The sequence below is a fragment of the Callithrix jacchus genome, chromosome 3, assembly GCF_049354715.1.
Source record: "Callithrix jacchus isolate 240 chromosome 3, calJac240_pri, whole genome shotgun sequence".
NCBI lineage: Eukaryota > Metazoa > Chordata > Mammalia > Primates > Cebidae > Callithrix > Callithrix jacchus.
This window is the reverse complement of record NC_133504.1, coordinates 172,562,177-172,589,970: the sequence shown is the minus strand read 5'-3', so window position 1 is coordinate 172,589,970 and position 27,794 is coordinate 172,562,177. Positions and strand designations below refer to the sequence as shown.

General features: G+C 38.6%; 1 protein-coding gene and 1 long non-coding RNA gene across 5 annotated transcripts in view; one reads left to right on the top strand and one right to left on the bottom strand.

Moving 5' to 3' along the window:
- The window catches only part of KCNIP4 (potassium voltage-gated channel interacting protein 4), a 1,202,281-nt gene that overhangs the window by 551,767 nt on the left and 622,720 nt on the right, over positions 1 to 27,794 (bottom strand). The window lies entirely within an intron of this gene.
- LOC118152403 (uncharacterized) lies at positions 169 to 27,794 on the top strand. The gene is made up of 4 exons (XR_004741181.3): positions 169 to 300; positions 10,691 to 10,755; positions 21,038 to 21,238; positions 27,686 to 27,794. It is a non-coding gene; the product is annotated as an uncharacterized LOC118152403 (long non-coding RNA).

Below are 27,794 nucleotides of genomic sequence, written 5' to 3'. Positions count from 1 at the left end.
GTCGCGTGCAGATCACCCGAGGACCCGGCAGGTCAGCAGGAACGTCCCGAGGAAACCGGAGGCCCGGCGCGGCGGAGACGGCTCTGCGCCCCGGGACTCCGCGCGCCCGCGCCGCCGCCACCGGTGGCTTCGTTGGGCCGGCCAGTTGCCTTGGAAACAAGAGAACCTAAGCAAGGGCTGGACTCCCGCTGCAGACAGGGAGCAGAGCCCCCCGCACCTTGAAATACGGAGGAAAACCTGAAAACGCTGAGAGGTGGAGTGACAACTTGCGTTCAGCTGTTTCAGTGACATTGTTGACCAGTAAGGAAGATCCAAATGTGTATTTTGTCCCATCTCGCTGAGCGCAGATTGAAAGGAGGCTTAAGGAGTCCTTCCATGTTGACTTTCTTTTCAATGAGTCACCTTATCTGAAAGCTCAGTCTCAGTCAGAACTAATATTCTGGTTTGATTAGTAACTATCATATCTTTTCACGGCATGGGAATAATAAACTAATAAGTATTCATCATATTTGCATAGTATTTTAGAGGTTAGCAGCTACCTCCTATGCACTACCTGGTACCAATCAGTACACCAAAATAGATACAGTATTTAATGTGTTCCTTCTATGCTTTATAAATAATGGTTTAAGTAAATTTAGAGCTAGGAAAAGTTTGAGAAGAAAAAAACATCTGAAAAAGAAAAAAAGCTGAAGTTTTGTCTCTCTGTTTTGCACAACTATTTTATCTTTTTCCCTCCTCCTAACTCTGTCCAAATAGACTAAGTCCACAATGAAATATAGAATTTTTAAAAAATGCAAGAGAGAGAGCATCTTAGAAAGCCAGTTCAAGTCTCCTGTTTCATAGATGAACAAACTGAGAACCGAAGAGGGCAAAGAGACGAGGCAAACGCAGAGCAGGGTAGAATGCAAGCATCCTTCACTTGGGGTTGGCTTTTGAGACAGGGGAGTATAACAGTTCAGAATATAGACTCCAGAGGCAGACCACTGGGATCTCTTACTAGCTGTGTGACCTTAGGTAAGTTACTTAACATCTCTATGTCTTAATGTCCTCATCTGTAAAAAGAGGCATGAAAACAGCCCCTAGCTCATCACTCTGTTGAGGGAATTAATGACACTTTTAGAAGCGACACTTCTAGAAAAGAGTGCTCAATCACTACCACCTCAAGTGTTTTTCAAAAGTGTCTCTATGTTTTACTCAGTTTTGCTGGGTTGCCAGAGGAATTAATCTCTCATTATTCTCTTAATCAGAAACCTTCCAAGGCTCCCTATTTGCTTGCAGAACAAAGTTGAAGCTCCTTTGAAGGTCATCCTGGTCTCTCCATGATCCAGTACCTCCCTGAGGATTGGGCCTCGGTGGTCTGACCCTGTCAATACACTCTACGTAACAGCACAGCTTCCTTTACCCAAACATATTCGGGGCTTTTCCATTTCCAGGCCTTTGCTCAAACTGCTCTGTCTATTTAGAGAAACCTTTCTACACCATCTCTGCCTGTCAAGTTCTTAAAACTCTTTCATGAAACTTCAACCAGAATTAGATCAAGTCTATCTTTTTTGTGTTTTTATGGTATTTTTCCTACTTATGAGGTATTATATGATACCCATGTGGGTATACATTCTCTCCATTAAGGGGTAGGCTTCCAGAGGGCAGAAATCATGCCTTGGTAATCTAGCTAGTCCTACTGTGCCTCCATGGAGGGCACTTCGTACTTCATAGACGTTTGCTGGATAATAAAGGTCATCAATGATTAGGTGATTACTACATACCAGATGCTTTAATGCATCACTCCTTCCTATACATTCTAAAAGTAGGAATGATGATCTGCAGGTGAAACACTAGCCTCAGAAAATTTAAGTGGCAGGCTCAAGGTCATACAGCTGGTGAATGATGGAACCAAGCCTCAAATTCTCATTTGTTTAATGCAAAACCCATTATTCCTTCCCATTATCCAACAGGGCTTTAAATAAATTAAAAATCCAAATATTGGCACAAGTGCTTATCAGCACAGGAGTGAAGCTTACACCTAAAATGTTCCCCTAAACTGATTTGTGACATTCTATTTTTTGAAAGAGAGAGGCAGTGTTTTGCTCTGTAGCCCAGGCTTGAGTGTAGTGGTGTGATCACAGCTCACTGCAACCCCAGGCTCTGGAGCTCAAGTGATCTTCTTGCCTTGGCCTCCCATAGTGCTGGGGACCACAGGCATGAGCTACCGCATCTGGCTGCCATTCTGTTTTATCCATTAATCCCAGTAACTTTAGAACATGAAAAGTGTATAAACTAGTAGTTAATTAAACTCAAGGATCTTTCTTCCTGCTCATTCACAGCATCAATATTACTTAAACACAAACGACCTCTGAACTCCAAAGTGAGTTCTGTTTTTCTAGTACAGTGAACTCTGCAGAACCCTTCAGCTTGCCTCACATAAGGCTTCAACATATCAGTCATCAAGTCCTTTGCAATTCACATTTAAAGTTGATGACTTGGGCTGAGAAATATTATAGGCAAGAACTATCGAAGAGCATCAGAGTGAGGCTCCTTCCACTCGATCTGGATGTCACAGTTACAGGTTCCTTTGCTATTATGTTGTTCTTCCCATGGCCTGTCAAGTTCTTGAAACTCTTCCATGAAACTTCTTTTCTTTTTTTTTTTAATGTTTGCCTCATTAGCTCAAGCCTTTGTCCTTCCAGTTCCCTCTCTTCCAGTGCTTATCCTCCTATACTCCCATGAATCAGTGACTTGTGTAGGTCTTAGTTCCCAAACTCCTATCACAGAGAGGCCCTTTCTCAACACACTATTTAGGAAAACCTCCCTCACCTGGCCCTGGAGTCACTCCCGTCTGAACCAGTGATATTTTCCTCCAAAGCACTGTCACCACCTGGCATGAATATTTGTTTATCACATGTCTCCTGCCAGAATTGCTAGGATATAAACTTCTACCTAAGAGCTTAGAGATTTTTGTTCTTGTTCAATGTAATATCCTCGGTTGTAGAATGGTGCCTGGTGAATAAGAGGGAGTGAGTGGTTGTTGAATGAATAATCTGATTGATATTCTCACCTAAGAAGCTCCCTGCTCTCTCACTGTTCTGGCACAACCCAATTTCCTGTTACCAAAATGCCTCATCTGCCTGTGGAGCCTGAGAGATTTCCATACCTTTTTTTTTTTTTTTGGAAGCCCTATTCCTATTGCTTCCTTTTAAGGTGAGACATGAGCACTGCATGCTCAAACATATTGGCTGTGGTCTATCTTCAGCATTTAATGTGAATATGATTTGCAGTTTCTGCCCATGTGAACAATGAAAGCAATACAAGGAAGGCAGCCAAGAAGGTTGCCCTGCCCAAAATATCTTCAAATCACTGGTGTGGAGGATGATAAGTACCTCGGATAGCATCCACACTCATCCCATCATTGTCAGCTAAAAGAACACTGCAATCTAAATAGGTAAAGTTACTTAACTACATATGCAACTTACCTTCAAGCCACAGCGCGGATTCAAACTAAAATATTAATCCAATATGTTTTCTTCCTGGAGCGCCTTGAATTCCCTTCGAAAAGAGAAATATAAGAGCATCCAGCAGAAAGAGGAAACCTAAATACTGACTCCAAATCTTTGTCCTCATTTGGGTTACTTAAACTCGTGAAACTTCTGTTCGTCTGTCTTTAAAATTAGGCCAATATTTCTCCTTCAGGGAAGTGTTGTGAGGATTAGGTGCAATACGATACTAAATCTCTGTGGAGTACATATGTCGTCAAGCAGTGGGCCTAACACATAGACTCTTCCGTTCTTACAACCCCTCTTTGAGGAAGAGAGGGTTTACATTTCCATTTTATAGATAAGGAAACAAAGGCTTGCGAAAAACTAGTCAATTACCCCATGTCCCAAAGCATCTGAAGCCAGTGGGGTTGATAGCTGCTTGCTGACACTCATAACATTTCCCATGTGTCTTATGTAACAGTGGCCAGGAATACCTAAAGCATTCAATGAAATAAACATCACCAGCGTAGTAACCCAACACTTGATTGTGACTTTTTAAAAGATTTTTCAGCCAGGCACAGTAGTTCATGCCTGTAATCGCAGCACTTTGGGAGGCCGAAGCGGGTGAATCACAAGGTCAGGAGTTTGAGACCGGCCTGGCAAATATGGTGAAACTCCATCTCTACTAAAAAGAGTAAATCGGCGGGGTATGGTGGTGGGCACCTGTAGTCCCATCTACTCAGGAGGCTAGGCAGGAGAATCGCTTGACCCTGGGAGGCAGAGGTTGTAGTGATCCTAGATCATGCCACTGCCCTCCAGCCTGGGCGACAGAGCAAGAAAAATAAATAAATAAACATTTCTCGCCCTTTCTGCATTAATATTAGATACAAGAAAGTTCTGTGCCCCTGCCAGGTGTGTGTGTGTGTGTGTGTGTGTGTGTGTGTGTGTGAAACAGGTACATATGAAGTGGCAGTGGGAGAAAAGGGATACTATTGTGACAGTTTGCCAAAATTTTCTTCTCCACGATGCAACACATATTTCTATGTATTCTCAAGAAACTACTGAGGAGGGTGCGAGTCTGTTTCAGTGCCCCTGTTTAAATAAGTTTCTTCAAAGTAATGTTGGGGAGTCCTTCAGCTCAGGCTCTACTGCTGCATGAAAGTTATCTCTTGCCTGTCCCCAGAAAAATGAGCATGCTTAGTGAGAGACATTCTTACTTTTGCACTTCCGAGCATACCCGTAAAGTTCAGTTTATTCAAAATCACCAGTTACTCACAGTAATGAACCCATTTCTACTTCGATTCCAGCAATATGACTTTTGGAAGGAAAACAATGTTTTTTATAAAATGAAAGACGAGTTTGCCCTTTGATGAACTGAGGCAGGGAACAAAGGCATTCTGGCATGTTATGTCTTTCTAGATTCCAGGCTGGGAAAGCACTGAAGAGAGGAGGAGAAGGGGGGCAAACTTCCTCTGTGCTTTCACCACAGAGTCCCAATGAGTTGGTCTTCTCATTCACTTTGTTTCCGATTATTATCTTTTATTCAGTTGTTAAAGTTGTGGTCCAGGTACCATATAAGCTGGTATGAGTAATAAAAAGATGAACACCCAATTTTCCATAAGCTGATTATTACACATTGTATACCTGTACAACAATATCTCTTGCAGTCCATAAATATATCTATGTACCCACAAACATTAAAACTTAAAAAAATCTATCATCAGTCCTCATTAGATTAAAATGTATTAAAAACAAAATTTAGATGACATTAGTTCATGTGTGTAGAATAATCACTATTTGACAGGAGGATACAGTGAAATAAACCATATAAAATATGCTAGTCTGTCAAACCCTATGAGCCAGCTACTAATGCTATCTCCATTTTGGAAGGGAAAACTGAGGAATGGAGGCCTCATTGGATTGGACCAAGAAATATCCGGTCCAGGATTTAAACCCAAAACTGACCCTAGTGATCAAGAGATAATATTTAAGATGCCATTGAAAACACCTGAAATTCAAAGCAGCATCTGGTAAAAGTCTTTAAGACAGTATGGAAAGTACCATGAGATGAAGGAAAGGCTTTAATGATAGTGACAGGTAGGGGAATGGAACCAAGATCAGCTTTGTAGAGATCACGCTGGGCTCATAGTATGTAAATATTAGGTGGTATTTTTTTTCCCCTAGCAGAGGCAATCTATATTACATGGCAAATGGAGAAGAAAACTAGTCTTGCCAGAGAATTCTCTTTATTTTTTGAGACAAAGTCTCACACAGGATAAAGTGCAGTGACTCAATCTCGACTCACTGCAAACTTCGCTGCCTCCGCAGTTCAAGTGATTCTTCTGTCTTAGCCTCCCAAGTAGCTGGGACTACAGGTGTATGTCACCACACCCAGCTAATTTTTGTCTTTTTAATAGAGATGGGGTTTCACCATGTTGGCTAGGCTGGTCTTGAACTCCTGATCTCATGTGATATGCCTACCTCTGCCTCCAAAAGTGCCGGGACTACAGGTGTGAGCCACCACACCCAGCCTTGCCAGAGAATTTACTCAGAGTCTGAAAGAACAGTCAAAGTCCATCATATCACTTGCCCAGGTGTTCCTGGAAAGTTTTTTCCCTAATTTTTCAGGCCATCTCTCATTGTGGTGTACAAAATCAGCATCAGTGACTGCCTCGAACTTACTCTCTTCCTTTGGCAGTTACTTGAGCCAAGAGAAGCCTGGATGAATCCTATGATTGAGTGAATAGAAAGCAAATTTGGCCCTTCAAAATGAACTGAAAGAAAACGAGCAGAAGGGACTGCATGAGAAATGTATTTCTTTCTTTCTTTCTCTTTCTCTCTCTCTCTCTCTCTTTCTTTCTTTCTTCTTTTTGGAGATGAAGTCTACTCTGTCACCCAGGCTGGAGTGCAGTGACGCGATCTAGGCTCATTGCAACCTCTGCCTCCTGGGTTCAAGCAATTCTTCTGCCTCAGCCTCCCAAGTCGCTGGGACTACAGGTGCATGCCATCATGACTGGCTAATTTTTTGTATTTTTAGTAGAGGCAGGGTTTCATCGTGTTAGCCAGGATGGTCTTGATCTCCTGACCTCGTGATCCACTAGGCTCTGCCTGTCAAAGTGCTGGGATTACAGGCGTGAGCCACCGTGCCCAGCCTGAGAAATGTATTTTAATACCAATGTGAATAGACAATGAGCTGCATTTATGGCAGAGGCAGTACAATGCAGAGGTTAAGAGTATGCTTGGGTTAAAATCCCCATTTTGTTTATTTAGAGCCTTGTGACTTTGGGCAAATTACTGAGATGAGTCATACAAAGCACTTAGAAGAGAGACTGTCACCATGTAAATGCTGGATAAATAATAGCTATTATTATTGTTATTTACTGAGCTCTTGCTATACATCAAGTACTGTTCTAATTGAATTATCTTAATATGTCCATATAACACACTCAATAAGCCAAGTACTATTATTATTCCTAGCCATTACATGGATAAGAAGGACTAGGGTATCTGCAATTGAGATGGAATTCTAAGAAAAACACATTGCTTATACTCACCCATGAGGTTGACCAAGATTTCACCATGAGTAGTATAGGAAGAAATTATAAACTTATAATGGCTTGGCTTTTAAATTGTTCATAAAAATGATGGAAACCTAGGTATCCTTGCTTCAAAAAAATGTAAACAGCATGAAAATAACTTTCTTGGACACTGATATTTGAGGACATCTTTGTCACCTTCCATTCTGGAACATTCCGCAGGATGAACTGAATCTGTGAGGTGTTGGCAGGGCATCAGTCTACAGACTCAACTCAGATTAAAGTGGGGTTTCAAAGGGTCCTGTCATCTGCTGAGGAAATCCACCTTCAAGGGCATATTTGACTGCTTCATAAGTCTCATCAGCCCCATGATCCATGAATCACACTCTAGTTCTAGACTAGTCTAGTCGTGTTTAGTTTAGTTCCATGATTAGACAAATCCTCAATGATGAAGGATTGACACCACACCCCGACTTTACCAGGCATCCTTGTCCTAAGAATAAATAGCAAACACAAGCTGCTTAGTGGGTAAATGTGGTTAAATGAAGGAATAATAGACAGTGACTCAAAAACTCATTCAAGCTGTACATTACTTCATTCTTAAAGGACTGAAGACAACTGGGAGGGAAGGAACTGGTAGTAAGAGTGTCCAGCACTGGCAAGACAGAACAGAGAACTAAGTTGTTATATATCCATATTGACTCATGTTGCTCAACCTGTTCTGTGCATCAGCATTAACTAGAAATCCCCCTAAAAAGGAATCCTCAGACCTTTCCCAGAAATTCTAATTTCATAGGTCTTAGGTAGAGACCCTGGATCTCCATTTTTGTTGAAAGTTCTAATGATTCCAATGCAGGACTTCTCTGGACCACACTATGAGAAACACTGCATTAATCTGCTCAAACACCCTCACCCATGTAAGGAACACATTATCCCAGCTTATCAAAACTAGCTGAGAGTCACACATTCTACAAACTTGACATTATTAAGAACAGAATGGGTTCCTTCAGTTTCTCAAACTTCTCTGGAAAGCTTTTTCTTCTCATAAAAGTGAGCATTTTAAACTGATCAGGAATAGACACAAGTTTCTATTCCATGTTTAAAGTGTTTTTTGTTTGTTTGTTTTTATTCAGGTGATTCATTGCCTGCATTCATGACAACTTTCTCTCATCACTGAGCTTTAGATACAAACTTTAGTAGAGATAGAGGGCTGTGAACCATTCCACACTCTTCTGCATTGCTTCATAACTTAGCTCCCATCTTTGATCTGTCCCTGGAGAATCAGTCTTTCAGCTCCAAATGTAATCACTTAAGTGAAGGGCAGAACTGATGTGCAGTCATCTTAATAGCCAAGCTAAGTGAAGTAAATAGAATTGATGGATACAAATGTTCGGAAGTGTGAAGCTGATTTAGATAAAGTAGGTATTTCAGTTTGAGATCTAATAAAAAGCAAAACAGCAGCCACATGGAGCCTTTTCCCATGACTCCCGGGGGCAAATCTTCATCTAAATCAATACTATAAAAGTAACAAAAGAAACAAAGTTGTCTGATGCATAATTCATTTATTATGAACCCATGTGAGATTCAAACAATTGAATCAGGTTATTTATGTGATCATTAAACCCAGGGGTAATTTCAACAGATTTTTGCCCTGCTTAATAAAAATCTTAGTTGCAGATTTAGCCAGATTTCATTCAAAATATTGTCTCTTCCAACAAATTATTCCTCATTACAGCTGACATGTTGAACTTCCTCACTGTAATAGAGTATATATATTGTTTATTCTATTATCTTATCGCAGCAAAGAAATATAAAATGTAAAAAAAAATACAACAATCCCCTTGACAATTATTCTTGCTTACATGCTGTAGTCTAATTACTAACAATTCTAATGGAATGACTTGTTAGTAACCTTGATTTTAAACAGAAATACTTTAAATATAACAGCTATGATAACTAAATTATACTAGGATTGAATTATGAATACTAATTAAGTATATTTTTATTTGAAAAACTCAAGGGACATGCCGTTAGTAGGACCACACTGAAAAGAAAAATTATCATCAATGCAATGGAAATGTATCCCATTAAATAATATGAAGTGGCCTCAAAGAACTAAAGATTAGTTTTTATGGATATGTGCAGAACCATGAGCAGACTAAAACTCTTTTGAAGACTCATCAAAACAAGCCGTCTAGCATGGCCTGCTGGTTTGACAACTCAGGATGGCACCCCTCTGAACTATAGTATTATTTAATAGTTTCCTTCTACATAGCACATCATCACAAGCTGAGTGACTTAGAACAACAGACATTTATTACTTCTCAGTTTCTGTGGATAAGGAGTCTGGGTATGGGTTAGCAGAGTCCTCTATTCCGTCTTAAATCCAGGTGTAGGCAGGGGCTGTGATCTTATCAAGCTTTGTGTCCTCTTCTAAGATCACAGTTTGTTCAAAGCACTCATTTGCTTGTAGTTTTATGACTGAGTTCCCCGTTTTCTTGCTAGCTGTTGGACAGGGATCATTCTCATCTAGACATTGCTCTCTGTGCCATGTTCTGTCTACAATGTGGCAGGTTGCTCTTTCAAGGCTAGCAAGAAATGTTTCCATGCTTCAAATTTCTCTGACCTCTTTTTGGGGTTTGGCCAATTGGGTCAGGCTCACTTGGGATTGTGTCCCTTTGGATTAACTCAAAGTCAACTGATTAGGAACCTTAGTTACAGTTACAAAATCTTTTCACCCATATAGGGTACCAATATTACGGCAGTGATATTCTATCATAGTCACAAATCCAACTCACACTCAAAGGAAAGGGAATATATAGAGTGTGTACATTAGAGCCATTTTAGGTGTACAATCTTGAGGACTATTTTAGAATTCTGCCTACCACAACAGGTTTCTCCTCTAACTGCTGAGTGGCATGCTAGGTGTTCTATGGTTGTGAGAGGCTGAAGGATATTTTTTTTAATCTTACACATTTTTCAACCTATATCTGGGGGGAGGCTCAGCATAGAACCACTGGACATTTGGCCACTGAATGCACAGAAGCCAATAGAAAGGTGCAAAGTCCTGGAGTATAGGCTGTCTTTTAACAACTCATGGTAACAAGGAAAGGATAATGGCCAGAAAATGCCAGTGCAAAACTCTGGCTACCTAGTCTAGTTAGAGTGTATGTTGAATAGCTGGCTTCATCTACTGAAGTGTATAAGGCAGAGAGAACTATCTAGAAAAAAATGAAGAGTACCATATTTGGGACCTTAACACTACAGCTTCCAGGTTCCATTTATTTTAGATTCTTCTTGTATTTATAGTTTTATTTTTATTTTTCCTGCTTCTTATTGCACTAGCTGCTCTGGTCTGGCTATGTTTCCACTATAGTTGTGGCTGATCTTATGAATATCCATTTACTTCCTCAAGGTAGAGCTAGTGAAATATGGCCTGGACACAAATCTTAACTGGATACTTCACTGGCTACACGGCTTTGGGTAGATGCCATCTCTCAGCCTCAGTTACATTACCTATACCACACAGACAGTAATAATATCTCAGAGTTGTTGAGTTGAAATACAGTTGACTTGAATGACATAGGTCAGAGCTCCACAGACTCACTTATACACCAACTTCTTTCTGCCTCTGCCACCTCTGAGTAGGCAAGACCAACTTCTCTTCTTCCTCCTCCTCCTCAGCCTACTCAGTGTGAAGATGATGAAGATGAAGGCCTTTATGATGACCTACTTCCACTTAATAAATGGTAAGCATAGTCTCTCTTCTTTATGATTTTCTTTTTACTAGTTTGCTTTAGTGTAAGAATTTAGCATATAACACACATACAATATATGTGTTAATCAACTGTGATCAGTCAGGCTTCTGGTAAACAGTAGGCTATCAATTCTTCAATTTGGGGACAGTCAAAAGTTATACATAGATTTTCAACTGTGGAGGGGTTGAGGGGTCAGTGCCCTAACCTCTGAATTGTTTAAAGATCTATGACCCTTAAAATACATCTTGCTCCCAGACAGTACCAAATTGCCATTAAATAAAAGCTATTGTTATTGTCATAATTAATACAAGGTGGGCATTATGGTTATTTTGCTCCCAAGGTATACCCAGAATCTAGGGCCATGTCTGATTTACAGCATCCACTCAACACATTCCTGTCACAATTCCATTAAGCCTCTCTTGCCTTCTGATCTACCCACCATATACCTGTTGTCAAAGTGAAAGAAACATGTAATTCCCCAATTTCGATTTTCAGTGGTATTTTGCTGGTATTTTTCAGTTTGCAGAATGAAATCTGAAAGTCATAGCAAGGCATGCAAAACCCCTATCAACTTTCCAAGGAGCTCTCTATCCTCATCTCCTGACAGCCTGTGCTCGCACTGTTCAGGCCATGAGGAACTACTGCTATAGCCCAAACGCCAGATTGATTTCCCCAACTGCTTCCTTTTCCTTCTGAGAAGTGCTTACCCATCATTTAAGAATCAGTTTAAATCTTTCCACTTGGGAGGAGTCTTGCATGAGTCCTTCTTCCAAAGACAGAATTAACCCCTTCTTCTTTCTGCTTTGTATATATATTCAACAATGATCCTTTCGAGATTTATGAGCAGGTTGACATACTATATCCTATACAAACTATGAATCCTGGGGAGGAGGGGCCATATCTGATTTATGTTTCTCTCCTCAGTACTTATCCATGCATCTGAAATGTATTAGTTGATCAGTAAACGTTGCAGTAAATGAAGGAGGAATGTAAAGGAAAAAAAGAAAGACAAAAAATGAATGGCATGCTATCTGAAGGGCACGAGGAAGATTTAAGCCAAAAGCATAACACTCCAACAAAAATCACTATGCCCATAATTCAATCATTAAAGACTTATTTTTTCACATTAAGCATTCCAGGTGTCCTGAAAATAACTCAAAGGGCAGAAAACTTTAATCATTAACTTTTATTTGTCACCTTTGTGCATGAAAAGTGAGATGCCTGGCAACCTGGGAACTTGAAGCCAGTTGGCACTAATGTATAAAAAGGGAGCCATGTTGATAGCCAGTTTGATAGCAAGTACAGAAGCTTAACCAACAAAATACCTAGCTAATTGAACTGGAAAATCCAGAGTTATTTTAAGACAACCTGGCTGAGTGCAGTGGCTCACACCTGTAATCCCAGCACTTCGGGAGGCCAAGGAGGGCGGATCACAAGGTCAGGAGATTGAGACCATCCTGGCTAATGCTGTGAAACCCCAGTCTACTAAAATTACAAAAAATTAGCTGGGTGTGGTGGTGTGTTCCTGTAATCCCAGCTACTCAGGAGGCTGAAGCAGGATAATTGCTTGAAACCGGGAGGTAGAGGTTGCAGTGAGCTTAGGTTGCACCACTGCCTGAAAGACAAAGCAAAACTCTTTCTCAGAAAACAAACAAACAAGCAGAAAATACAGAAAAAATTTACAGAAGTCAGCTTCTGTGCTGGGAATTGCTGGCTCAGGGTTTTATAATATATATTCCATTTCTTTAGGTACCCAAAATGCCCGACATGGTATTCTCAAAGGTAACATCAGTTTGCTCTTGTGAACTGCACTGTCCTTCACATTTCTTAGGTGGCCATTCAAGAGATATTTGCAAGATGGTTTAGTGTTCTTGTGAGATATAAATGCCTGTCATTAGCAAAGGGAAAACTTGGCAACTGGTCTGAAGTATCAATTATTTCAAATAGTTTTTACAGTAGCCTGGATTTGATCAAACTCTCTACTTACATGCCAACATTCCCTTTTCATATTTTAAATCCTTAATGATTTTAATATAAAGTCAATCAGCACATTTGGATTAATGAACATAGAAATAATTTTTATTAACTAATATGAAATTATAAAAATATGTTTGCTATTCTGTGTTGAGAAAGAAACCACCTTTAATAATTTCTCCATAGCTCTCTTTTGGGACTAAAAGGTAACCATGTATGGAGGAAATAAAATAATCAAATATGTATTTAAATAAATCAGGGATTTTTTTTTTGAGGAGTTGTTTCTTAACAATAATGTTGACAACCTGGTAAACAAGTAAACACTCACTATTATACATATAAGGTGACAATGTGTGGCAATAATGAATGCAAAGTGTGCATATTTACCAAGAAATCATTGAGAAACTATATAATGGGTTCAATGATGACGGCCTTGCAGAAACATTTTGAAGATCCCCTTTTAAGAACTAATATGGTTTGGCTGTGCCCCACCCCAATCTCATTTTGAATTCTCATGTGTTGTGGGAGGGATTGGATGGGAGGTAATTGAATCATGGGAGCAGGTCTTTCCCATGCTGGTCTCATGATAGTGAATGAGTTCACGAGATCAGATGGTTTCAAAAATGGGAGGCTCCCTGCACAAGCTGTCTTCTCTTGTCTGCTGCCATGTGAGACGTGCCTTTCACTTTCTACCAGAATTGTGAGGCCTCCCCAGCCACGTGAAACTTAAGTCCAACACACCTCTTTATTTTGTAAATTGCCCAGTCTCTGGTATGTCTTTATTAGCAGCATGAAAACAGTCTAATACAGGAACTGTTTTTAAATCCAATTTATAAATCGTCCTTCCCTGCCTGCTCTAGTTGACACCTGGCTGCCCTCAGGCTCAAATTTTCCAAACCTCTTCAAATCTCATTTTGATGATTGCTGCTTTACTTCTTGTAAACAGCTTTACCAAAGCGGGAGACATTCAAAAAGAGAGGTAAAATGACACCCAAGCAACTTAGCTATTCTCATTAGCTCATGTAAAGGTTTGCTAGAGAAGAAGGTGGTAATTAATGGTAAGAATCAGCATTTAGTGTTATTAAATTTCAATTATGTACAATCCTTGTTACATTACTTGCACTAATTAGAAGTTCATAGCATCATTGTGAGTCAAAGCCATCCTAATAATTAATTTCTTACTACTCAAGGTAGAAAAAGCATCTGCAATTCTACTTTATTTGGAAAAGCTATCTTAGATTCACCATTCACTTAAGCCACTGACTTTGAATGTTTGAAATGGGATTTTGAAAAGGTCATTTTTCTATATATTTTATCAGCTATTTGCTTTTACATTTTTTGAGAGTTATGCATTGTGTATATAAGTACTGTGGCACTATTGTATCACCAAACAGTGGAAGAGAAAATGATGACACACTACTCTACTTGTGTTTTTTTGTTTCTAAAATCCTGTTTTGTTTTTTTTCAGTGCTTTTTGATTTGTGTCTTATTAATTGCAAGTTTATACCTGAACTGAGGATTCATTCGTTAAAGAGCCTGAGCATGAAGAGTAGCTTATTTTTCTTTATGAATGTAATCCTACAATTTTACAAGAGTTAGTAAAAACCCTATTGAATTTATATTTTTCCTAGACATTAGAAACATAAAGAGTCTTTCCATGAGAAATTGTTTGAAAGGGAATTATATTTAGGCCATAAACAAGCTGTGAAAAAAAAAGCTCAATATAATCCCTCCTGTTAAAAATTTGGAACTCCAGAATTTTACTAAATTAATAATGGCTGTGCACACCTGGGAAGAATGAGGAACAACTCTAAGCACAGGACCTATTGGGGCAATTTAAAGACAGAATGTATAAAGTAAGTTGGAGAAAAAATGTACTAAAATACATTAAAGGAGGTGCAAATTCTAGTCTGGTACTTAGACCCTGTCTATTCACAGGCCGGGAGAAATGGAAAAGATCTACAGGGAGCCAAGACCTGTCTGCTTCCCAGGGTCTACTAGTTCTGCTTGATTATGCTGGATTTGCTTACAGTTTTGATCATTTGGTCGCAATTGACAGGTACTTGGACAAATCATATCTGCAGTCAGAATGGACTTACGAAGTAACAAATCAACAGACACATGCTATACATGGAGTGATCCTTGCCTGTAGCCCTGCTTTGAACTTATGCTCCAGTTCTTATAACTAGTTTTCCCCTAATGTTTAAATTCATAGTTTACTTCTAGTACCTGCCTCTCAATTATAAGGAATCTTTTCTTAGAAACTCTTCTAATCCTACCGCCACTCTGCATCTCTGGAGGCTGCCTTCTCCTGGATGTTCCAGCGTAATGTATGTCTAGTCTCATCACATCTTGCTGAATTCCTCAGAAACTTGAATCACCTAGTAGCCTGTTAACTATCTATGCACACGGGATAGTCCTCCCATTATGAAAGTGAACTTCTTTCTACTCCTAGTCAAGTCCATCCAGTATTTTCTCCTGGCCACCCTACACAGATACACACAAGACATACATACAGAGGCAAACAGACATATGGTAAAAACTTTTCCACCACCATAGGCTCAGGTCCACTAAAACAAAATCCTTTAGGGTGTGTTTTTGTTTTTCAAAACTGGTTGTGTCCCACTAATGGATAACAAAATCAACTTTATAGATTCATGATTAGCAGTATGGAATAGAAAAGAAAAAGAAAAAAGAATAGAACAGGTGAATGTTTCACAAGTTGAAAAGGCATTATTTTGTGAAATCCTTTTTAGTTTTTTTTGTGTGTGTTTTTCTCTATGTTCTGGGTTATGATTTTAAAAAAGTAAACTTCTTACTGTAGTTCATCTTCAGAAAAGTTTTCCAAGCCATGCATTGAAGCACTTGGTGAGAAAAGCATCATTTCTACAGTTAACCTTATTGAAATTGCAAATTTGTGATCTGAAATGGATTACACATTAAACCAGTACTTCCTTACAGACACAACAACAAACACAATTTCATCTGATAAGCAAGTTATTGTCAAGGAAGCAGATAAGCAGGGTTCTGAGGGAACAGGCATCTAAATAATTACATTTTGATGGGAGGATGAGGAAATAATCTCTGTGACTGAATGGTTTACCAATTTAGGTGTTCCGACCTGAAGGTGCCTGGCTAGGCAGCGGCCAGCATACTTTGGCACTGAGAAACTTGAAAGGGTGAGTTGAGAAAACTGTGAAGAAGGGTTTGGCATGGGTAAGCTCCAAGTATATAATCATTCTACTGTTAAAAATTGTGAGCCGGGTGCGGTGGCTCAAGCCTGTAATCCCAGCACTTTGGAAGGCCGAGGCGGGTGGATCACGAGGTCAACAGATCGAGACCATCATGGTCAACATGGTGAAACCCCGTCTCTACTAAAAATTACAAAAAATTAGCTGGGCACGGTGGCGCGTGCCTGTAATCCCAGCTACTCAGGAGGCTGAGGCAGGAGAATTGCCTGAACCCAGGGGGTGGAAGTTGTGGTGAGCCGAGATCGCGCCATTGCACTCCAGCCTGGGTAACAAGAGCAAAACTCCGTCTCAAAAAAAAAAGAAAAGAAAAAAAAAATTGTGTGGGGTAGAACTGGTGAAGGACAATGATGGCTAGAGCTTATATTTGTCTATGTCTTCACATATTTTAAAGTATTTTTATACCTACTTTGTTATTTTAGTGAGGCATCTTAGATGAAAATGTAAGGTGGTGCTCATTCTCAGGACTGTGCAAGGGCAGTGCCCTGTGAGCATTGCTTGCCTGACCCCAGTCTGGGTCCTGTAGATGAGATTTGACGGTATTGATTCCTAGACCAGATGAGGTGACCCATGCCTATAATCCCAGCACTTTGGGAGGCTGAGAAGGGTGGATCACTAGAGGTCAGGAATTTGAGACCTGTCTGGCCAATGTGGTGAAGCCCCATCTACTAAAAATGCAAAAATTAGCTGGGTGTGGTGGTGCGCGTCTGTAAAACCCACTACTTTGGAAGCTGAGGAAGGAGAATTGCTTGAACCTGAGAGGTTGCAGTGAATTGAGATGGTGCCACTAGGCAATAGAGCAAGACTCTTGTCTCAAAAAAAAAAAAACCAAAGTTAGTGACACAGAATTCAAGCTGAAGGGTCATGAATTGTGGTAAATCTGAGTTTAAACCTTTGGCCTCCTTAGTTCTGGGAAAAAAAATGCATTTTTTCATCTGCTTCAAGAGACCTCAGTAAGAAGTTATTCTGCATACATTTGCAAAGTAATGAACTGGCAAGATAAAGAGCCACACTATACTTATTTGTTATGAAATGTTTGTTCAGAAAGAATGGCAAAATGCAGCCAGCAAGGTTTCAGCCTTGAATCTCTGCATTTAGTTCCATTTCAGAGGCACTTCCATTTCAGAAAGACACAGACAAATTAAAAACCATTGAAGGAATGATTTTAAAAAATTAGGAAAAACAAAGGTTTGATTTATGAGGCCAGATTAAAGGAGATAAAAGCCTATTACTTGACTAAGTGACAACCAGGGAATATGATAAGATTCTACAAATATTGGGAGGATGTAAATATAGGTAATAGAGAAGACTTCTAAGTGTGGTACAAGATAGATCCAATAAGAAAAAATGGAATAAAATATTTAACTGTAGACAATATGAAGAGGCTTTTGGCAAAAGGATTCATTAAGTGAGTGACAATACAAAATGGAAGACGGAGGAGTAGGAAGAGGAGGAAGAGGGGGAAGAAGGGGAGAAGAATAAAAGGAACACAAGTATGAGGAAGAAGAAAAGGAAGGAAGAAGGGAGGAGGAAGGGAAGAAAAATGTGGAGAGAGAGAAGGAAGAAGAGAAGGAAGGAGGGAAGGAGTGGGAAAAGAGGGAGGAGAAAAGAAAGGAAGGAGGAAAGAAAAGAAGGAAGGGAAGGGAAGAAAGGGAAGGGGAAGGAAGGAAAGGGAGAAAGACTGAGGGAGGGAGAGAGAGAAGAAGGGAAGGAGAAAAAGGAATGGAAGGAAGAAAAGAGAAAGGAAGGAGGGAGAAACTGAGGGAAGGAAAGAAGGAAGAAAAGAAGGAAGGAAGGAAGGAAGGAAGGAAGGAAGGAAGGAAGGAAGGAAAGAAGGAAGGAAGGAAGGAAGGAAGTTTTGTTCCACTGTACTTAACAGAAAATATAAGATGGATTTCTGGCAGTTCTAAGGGAGAATGAACATCTTCCCAGAAACCTGAGCCAGTCAAGGAGATGGTGTCTACACCCAACCTCAGGGGAGAAGGCCCCCACTAAATCAGAAGGAGACAGTAATGAGGAGCCAAAGCGGCCTTGCAGAGCCATTACTCCTATTAAATCCAGGGCTTGTGCACAGGCTACCTGCCAAATTTTGGCTAGCCTACAACACACAACAGTTACTGTAATTGAAACTGAATTATAATACTGACCTGGCACACATTCTCCCCTAAAAATACAGCATATAATTATGCTGTTAAAATACGGACATCTGGAAAACAACCTAGAGTCCCATTGTTTGTAGCTGGCAACTGCCTTCTAAAGGAGTCCTTCACGCTTCCTTCTTCTACAGTATATATGGTGACGTGGTGAAAAGGGGCACTTCATTTAGGTGAATCAGAAGTTTAATGTTTGTTGAGAAGCAGCTAGATGACAAACACCATACTACTACTGTTTTTCTAATGACTTTCTATGTGATTGAGATTCATATCACTCTCACGAGATTAAAAGTCTGATGTCAAAGAAGTCAACTAATTCATTCTAAATCACTTAAGAGATAAGAGAAATAGCCAGAAATAAATAGAATTCCAGTCTGCTTTCCCTCAAAATATTTCCATTCTAACAGCAACTTGACCAATGCATAACGTTTAGTAAATGTTCAATTAATATGTGCAGAAACGGCCAGGCGCGGTGGCTCAAGCCTGTAATCCCAACACTTTGGGAGGCCGAGGCGGGTGGATCATGGGGTCAAGATATGGAGACCATCCTGGTCAACATGGTGAAACCCCATCTCTACTAAAGATATAAAAAATTATCTGGGCATGGTGGTGTGTGCCTGTAATCCCAGCTACTCAGGAGGCTGAGGCAGGAGAATTGCCTGAACCCAGGAGGTGGAGGTTGCAGTGAGCTGAGATCGCGCCATTGCACTCCAGCCTGGGTAACGAGCGAAACTCCGTCTAAAAAAAAAAAAAAAAAAAAAAAAAAAAAAAAAAAAAAAAAAAAAAAAAAAAAAAAATGTGCAGAAGCATGCAGAATTGAATTAAAGGGAATTGATGGTATAATTGAAATCTAAAAAGAATCTCTAATGCCTTTTGGCAATGAATTGATGAAGTGTTGTCAAATTTTCACCAAGTGTTGAAATATATATGAGTCAATTACCGCCACATTGAGAAATGGCCTTTCTCTCTCTCTCTCTCTCTCTCCCCCCCCTCCCTCCCTCTCCCTCCCTCCCTCTCTCTATATATATAGAAGGGAGGAGGAAGGGAAGGAAAAATATGGAGAGAGAGAAGGAAGAAGAGAAGGAAGGAAGGCAGGAGGGAGGGAGTGGGAGAAGAGGGAGGAGGAAAGAAAAGAAGGAAGGGAAGGAAAGAAAGAAGGAGAGAGGGAGAGAGAGAAGAAGGGAAGGAGAAAAAGAAGGGAAGGAAGAAAAGAGAAAGAATATATATATATATATATAAACTAAAATTTCATTCAGGTGTATGGGTGAGATTATTTGATTTCAAGAAAGGTGAACTCTTCACCCTGGGTCCATAGGATAATCCTATTATCCTTTGCTTTGATTAATGACCTAATTCCAGCCAATGAAATGTAAAGAGATGGAAAAAGATTTTGAACCCCTGAGTGTCAAGCACAGTGCCTCGTAGTCAATAACGATTATATTAACAGGATATATTCATTTTATATTTTCTTCATAGGCTCATTTTTTTGGCACCCTGGAGAGGACATGAACTCTTTCTTACATTACATTTGATATATGGAATATATATACTATATATATATATGGAATATATCATATCTCATGTAGATATCTTTCACTTCCTTGGTTAATTCCTAGGTACTTTATCTTATCTACAGCTATTGTAAATGGGATTACTTTCTTGATTTCTTTTTCAGATTGCTCATTGCTGACATATAGAAATACTATGGATTTTTCTATTGATTTTGTATCCTGCAACTCATATAATGAGTTTGGAAGTATATTCTCCTCCTAACTATTCCGAATAGTTTGACCTGGACTGGTGCTAATTCTTCTTTAAATGTTTGGTAGAATTCAGCAGGGAGGCCAGTGGGTCCTGGGCTTTTATCCGGGAGACTTTCTATTACATCCTTGATCTTGGTACTTGTAATTGACCTATTCCAGGTTTGGATTTCTTCATGGTTCAATCTTAGTAGGATGTATATGTCTACAAACTTACCTTCTTAGCTTAGGCTTTCCAATTTGTTGGTATATATGGTATACATGAGATGCTTTGAGGCAGGCATGCGATGTGTAATAATCACATCAGGTAAATGAGATATCTCTAACCTCAAGCTTTTATCCTTTCTTTGTGTTACATACAATTCAATTATACACTTAGTTATTTCAAAATGTGCAAATTAGTTTGAGTGTAGCCACCTGTTGTGCTAGCAAATATGAGATCTTATTTAGTCTAAAGAATGATATTATTGTATCCATTAGCCATCCCCATTCTCCCCAGCCCCAGTACCCTTCCTGGACTCTGGTAACCATGATTCCACTCTCTATCTTCATGAGTTAAATTGCTTTAATTTTTAGCTCCCACAAATAAGTGTGAACATACTGTTTGTCTTTCTGTGCCTGGCTTATTTCACTTAACATAATGACCTCCAGTGTCATCCATGTTGTTGCATATGAGAGGATCCCATTCATTTTTATGGCTGAATAGTACTCCCTTGTGTTAATGTACCATATTTCCTTTATCCATTTGTCTTTTGTGGACACATAAGTAGCTTCCATATCTTGGATATTGTGAATAGTGCTGCAATAAAGCTTGGAGTGCAGATATGTCTTTGATATACAATTAGAACTTCTTTCCCTATCCAGGAATATCTGGATTATATGGTAGCTCTATTTTCCATGTTTTTTTTTTTTTGTTTTTGTTTTTGTTTTTAAGGATTATCAAACTGTTCTCTATAGGGGCTGTACTAATTTACATTCCCACCAACAGTGTAATAGTGTTCCCTTTTCTCCATATCCTTGCCAGCATTTGTTATTCCCTGTCTTTTAGATAAAAATCATTTTAATTGTGGTGAGATGATACCTCACTGTAGTTTTGATTTGCATTTCTCTGATAACCAGGCTGTGTCCTTCCCTTCAGGGCGGCAAGTTTCACTGGTCCCAGGCGGGTCTGGAGAGGACATCCAGGAGCCAGGGCCTGGAGTCAGAAACCTCAGGAATCTACCTGGTGCTCTATTTACCAGAGATGACCTGCCACTCGAGCCACAAAACAAAGCCCTTTCTACTCTTCTCTGTCCTTTCCATAAGCAGAGGAGTCTCTTCCCCAGGCCCCAGACCCATGGTGAGTACTGCCTGGCTACCAGATGTTCACTCAAGGTCCCAGGGCACTGCAATCACCTAGTGGCAAATGCTGCTGGGCCTAGGACTCTGTTTAGGGCAGGAGCCTCCTCTGTAGCCCAGGACATGTCCAGAAATGAAAAAACTGCATGTCTTGAGAGCAAACTATCTTTGCCTTCTTTGGTATTTAAGTTATCCCAAGTGTATACTAGGCTTCCTCAGCCTTGCAAAAGCAAAATACAAACCTAACATCTGAATAATTTCAATAAGTGCTACGTTTGTGTAAAACAATGCACATAATGACTTTATGTCTTCTATGATAGTATGCTGACTGATGAATAATACTGACAGCTAATATACAACATTTGATTATCTACAATATTAAAAAGTACTGTTTTATACACTCCCATGAGGATATTGAAAAACATACATAGTTTCCATACTTACTGAATTTATAACTGTACTGGCAGGCGAGACATAAATGCATAAAAACATTGAAAAAAATCAAGGTTTAAATACCTATTTGAGATTTTCTTTTCAATAGAATTTACTAATATTTACAGGATACCTATTATGCATCAGAACTTGTGTTAGGTATCAGTATACAAGAAAGAATACAATGAGGTTATTTCTTTCGAGAACTCCACCATCTCGAGGGTGAGGAAAACTTGCAAACACACAGTACCAAAACAACATCATTAGCAGTACAGAGAAATGTACATGGTGCTATGGAATGCAGATAAGGAAAGACGTAGTTCTGCTGACAATAGGCCTTATCAAGGAAGACTTCCCAAAGGAGGTGAGACTCACACTAGGTCTTGAAGAATGAGCATTTTGCAGGCCAAAAAGGAAGAGCACTCCAGGAAGGGGAAATATTATGTGCAAGGCCATGCAGGTAAAAAGATTGTAGAAGAGTTTGACAGACTGGGAGAGCTGTCATAAGTATTATTAGCAAAATTACTGCTATTCAATAGGAAAGATGATATAAATACAACCTTAAAGTGTCAATTTCTCATTTTTAAGGTCTACCAACTTAATAAAAATTGAGGTGAGCTCAAGACCTCCTTAAGTTGAATCTTAACATTGCAACTAACATATTAACAAGTTTCCCTTTCATTAGTGTAGGAGAACTCATTAAAAAACAATGTATTCAGACTTCATAAGCAAAAGCATACCTTCCTATTTAGGCTAGTATATCAAATTACATGAGGACTGCTATTAACATTACACGGATCATCTAATAGATAATTTAAATATGCATAGTGTTCAAGAGCAAATCCACTTTTTGAAAAGTAATTATAATTGCAGCTGAGGCAACATGGAATATTTGATTAGTACAACACTAAGGATTGAGAATTATTTCTTATAAATGTACAGTGAAATAAGTTATCCATGATAGCATAAATTGATCAGCATGTGTATGACACAAAAACATGTTAACCTGAATAAGTTTAGACTATCAGAACTACTGTTGTGAAATATACCTTGAAAGCACTGACTCTAAAGAAACAGTGGAATCAAAGTTATAAGAACTATAGATAATAACATTTATAGTTGCAGAGCTCTGATTATATGAATTTCAGGAATTAAACAGTTGCACTATCCACTTTCATACAAAAACCAACTGGATAAATGAGTGATGACATTCATTCTGCCAGTTTACAAAGTAAGGAAAGCTTTATTTGTTAATTCTGTCATGAGAAAGTAAGAAATAATTGTGTATTTAATTCAGTTCCTATTTAATCGAAACCTTATAGAGCATTCCGTATGCATGGTTTTCAACAAAAAGTGACATCCTCAAAAAATAAGGAGCTTTAGCTTCCTTTCCAAACATAATAAGCGTTGCCATTGAACTTGCTCACTCTTACCTCAAGTGAACCATTACTTTTTGCAAATGAATTTTAGCAGAATTTTCCAACTCCAGCCTCAGTGTTTCTTTTTGCAATTTCTTTTGTTGCTTTTTGAAAAAAAAAAAAAAAAAAAAAAAGCTTCTCTTCTTTTAGCTGTGTTTTGCCCATCGCTTCTGGCAGGGCTCAATGGTATCTTTAAGATATCAACTCATTGGTTCAGAAAGCAAAAACCTGTCCCTTTAAAGCCAAACCTGGGTCAGGACTAAAATTAAATAGGATCAACTCTTAATTTGTTCCTGTGTCCTGTTCTTCCATTGACTGTTTCCTAGTCTCTAATAATTGTCCTTGTTCATGTGTAAGACTCTGTGTCCTCTTCTTCCTTAGTTAATTGAGTCTCTCGTTTTGACTTTCTACTGTCAACTTTGACTATTTTATTCTCTTTGGGCTAAAACTAATATTCAGGTACTGTTTTCCCGTCCTGATCTCAATAGTTGATAGTTTCTGTTGTGCAGCTTAGAGTCCATGTCACTTTGAGCAATTTCCTTTCATGTTTTTATGCAATTTCCCACAAGATGCTTTTTAAAATTTATTTTGTGTCTTCCTTCCTTTCCTTTCTCCTCCTTCTTACCTTGCTGTCTCTCTCAATCCCCACAAAGACACAAACACATACACTTTACACCTACATTATGATATACCTGTTGATATTGTCTCTAGGAATTTCATATGTAGGTATATATTGTATATCTCATTTTGACAACATAAAATCTATGCACAAGAAGCCATCTCCTACTTCCTTTGCCCAGAAGCTGTAGTCCAGTAAGTATTTAGTAAATTGTATTTACTAAGCAAAATTGTTTCGCTGATTTATTCAATAATTCATTCATTTGACAGATATTTATTAAATGTTTGATATGTGTCAGGCCTTATACTAAGTGCTGCATTCAATACTCAATTTAACCACAAGAGATTTTTTTAATGATATTTTACTTTTTCTGCCTTACCGATTTTTTTTCCAGTGGATTATTCTCATCTACCTTGTTTTTCTAGCAGTTTCTGCTCCTCCCTCATGATTCAACTTAAATATCAGGTTTTCCATGAAATATCTTCTAACCTTTCGATGTTTATCTTTTGCTATCATCCTAGAACATGGGATGTTTCACATTTCATAATAATTATATATTCACATGTCTGTTTTCTCCCAATTAGACTCACTTTGTGGAAAAAGACACAATCTCTGATCTCTGCCTCCCCAATACTTGTCACAATGTAGGGTACAGTGTAGGTCCTTAGTCAGTTGTATACATGATAATAAGAGCATCTACATGTACAAAATTTAGTATAAAGTCAACATCCAGCAGTTTAATAATATTATTAATAATCAATCCCAAACCAAACCAAGTGATTCCAATGACCTATAGTGTTTTAAAAGCTAGTATTAATCCTGACTAGTTTATTTAAATAAAATGGGATCAGAAGCAGCAAATTTGATTGCTCCATCCTCTAGAATATAATATAAGAAGAAACCCATTGGGAATTTTTATATTAACCCCTCTGTTGGTACCAGATACAGTAGATACTATAAGTTAATTAATATGGTATATCATAAGGAAATGAACCCAAGGATTCTAATTTCTTTATTGTTAGAAGAATGAAACTTTCCCAACAATTTGCCTATGTCCATTACCCTTATTATGCTAATGACTTCAGATTTACACCTCCAGCAGCGTTCCAAGTTTCTTATCATCTCAATACCAGTTACCTTCCATGGAGTAACTCAGAAATATTGCAAACATGATATACTCAAAAGAGAACTCTCAATTCTGCCTTGAAACCTCTCTTCAATCCTTATCTCTGTAAATAGCACTGTCCAATATCTCAAGTCGGAAACACAGGTACAGCAACTCTTACTTGGTCTTGATTCCAACTTTTATATCTCCACTTTCATTCAACCTTAAACAAGTCCTGCTGTCTTCATCCCAAATAGATTAAACCCTTCTCTCCATTTCCTGCAATGTATTACATCAGTGCAGAGTCCCATTTCTCCCTGTGTTTAGTACTGAAAACAGCTTCCTATCTGTACTTCTTGTTTCTGATTTTGCTCCTTCCAATTCAAAGAGTTTCTTTTTTTCAACAATTATACTTTAAGTTCTGAGATGCATGTGCAGATCATGCAGGTTTGTTACATAGGTATACGCGTGCCATGGTGGTTTGCTGCACCCATCCACCGTCAGCTACATTAGGTATTTCTCCTAATGTTATCCCTCCCCAATCCCCCCACCCCCTGCTATCCCTCCCCTATCCACCCCCACTCCTGACAGGCCCCAGTGTGTGATGTTCCTCTCCCTGTGTCCATGTGCTCTCATTGTTCATTACCCACTTATGAGTGAGAACATGCGGTGTTTGGTTTTCTGTTCCTGTGTTAGTTTGCTGAGAATGATGGTTTCTAGCTTCATCCATGTCCCTGCAAAGGACATGAACTCATCCTTTTTTATGGCTGCATAGTATTCTATGGTGTATATGTGCCACATTTTCTTTATCCAGTCTATCATTGATGGGCATTTTGGGTTGGTTCCTAGTCAGGTTGGTTCTATATCAGACTATTCCTCAAAACTATCCAATGACTTCCCATGTTATTTAGAATAAACTTTCAAATTATTTGTATGGCTTATCAAGCATTATCTGCTTCTAATTCTTTCTGCAATGTTTCAGCTTTAATAATTTTCTTTGAGCTTCTGTGACACACCAAGGTCTTTACCTGCTTGCAGCCTTTGTATGAGCTGTTCTTTCTTCTTGAAATGCTCTTTCCATGAAGTCCTTTTATTGTTGGTTCCTTCTTAGCATTTTGATCTCTGCTCATATTCTCTGGCCATGCTCTTGAATAGTTGTTTCCTTCAATCCCATAGAAATGTATAATTTTTTCCATTCTTTCATAATTCAATTGCTTAATTCTCAATAGAATTGGTGATTTTGCTTTAATAATACTTGCCTTTATTTGTTTCTTACTTGTTTTCCCTCCTAGAGTATACATTTTTTTTAGGCAAAGACCCTCATAAGTCTTTTTACTCCCAGGGACCAGTATGGAGTAAAGCACTTAAAAAAAAAAATGTCTGACAAGCAAATGCAATAAAACAAAATAACCTAAAACTTAAAAAAAACTCAATAGGCCTTAATTAAACAACTACTTTCTGCACATAGATATAGTCATAAATTCTAGACCTTCAATGTTCACAATAGTGCTGTAAAGTGCATCATATCATTCTCATTAATTAATTTAATTAGGTAAGCAAGTTTCTCAAAGTGTTAGTACAATTTCTGGATTTTAATCCAAGTTCCTGAGTCTAATCCTCATCCTTTGCTTTTTTTCATTCCATTCTCCCAAAGCCATCATTTAATTTAAATATAGTTTCTACCTCTTGCTGACATTTAACCATAAAATTTTTCCACCATTAAATTAAAAAGAAAAAGAAATCAAGGAAAATAAAGCCCATGGCAATATACACTGGCATTCTGTCTTTGAAAACAACCACAAAAAAATAAAAACCATCAATAAAAACCTGCTACATAAACCTGCCATAATAAATTAAAGACGTGTTAAAGGGAAAGAATGGATACTTCTGTTGATAAAGCTCATGGCCGGTGGCCAAAAGGAAATCTTCTGCTATTCTTTAATAACTCAGTTCAAAAACCTTGGAAATCTTTACACCACTACTCTATCATATCACTTTAGAAATAAATTACAGGAAGTAATAAACATGTTATTTTCCTAAGTGTACTAAATTGTGAAAGAAATTATTCATCCAAGTGCCCACTGTCTGTTGCAAAGCCAGCTTAAGAAACTAGCTACCAAAACTCACCTTTTAAAAAAAATCCAACAATCCTTCATAAACACCTAATGGAGAGGCAGGGGCATGGTAGTTGAGGGTTCAAGTTCAGAAATCAAGGGTTCAAGCCTCTCCTCAACTTTTACCAGTTGTATGACACTGAATAAATTATTTCTTTTGCTTATTATTAAAATACAGTTAATAATAATGTATATCTGATAGGGTTATGGGACGAATAAAAAGGCAGAATGAGTAAATGCCCACTAAGTACAAAGATCTCCAAAAAAATAATGTTAGCTTTAGCTACAGAATAATGTGTCCTGAGGGGCATAAGTTTCTGATACTCTGGGTGTTGAGAACAGAAGTATCATGGAAGGAGTAACAAGGTAGCTGGCGAGTAAATGGAGTTAAATAACCTTGAGGTATTTTAGGAACAAGCTATTCCCTTACCATTTTTAAAAATAGCTTTTGTTGGAGGTATAATTTGCACATCATAAAATTCACCCACTTAAGTGTACAACTGAATAACTTTTAGGAAATTTACCGGGTTATATAACCGTCACTAAAATCTAACATCAGAATATTTTCATTGCCTCAGAAAGATTCCTCATGCTCATTTACAGTAACTGCCATTCACACCCCCACCCCAGGCAACCACTTACCTATATTCTGTCTCTGAAGATTTGCCTCCTCTGGATATTTTATATAAATGCTATACAAATATAATATATATAAATGCTATTATACCATATGTGATCTTTTGTATATGGTTTCTTTCAGATCACATCATGTGAAGGCTCAATTCTGCAGCAGCATGTATCAGTTTGCTTCTATTGCTAAATTGTGTTCCATTCTGTAAATATACTACATTGTTTTGATCCATTCACCA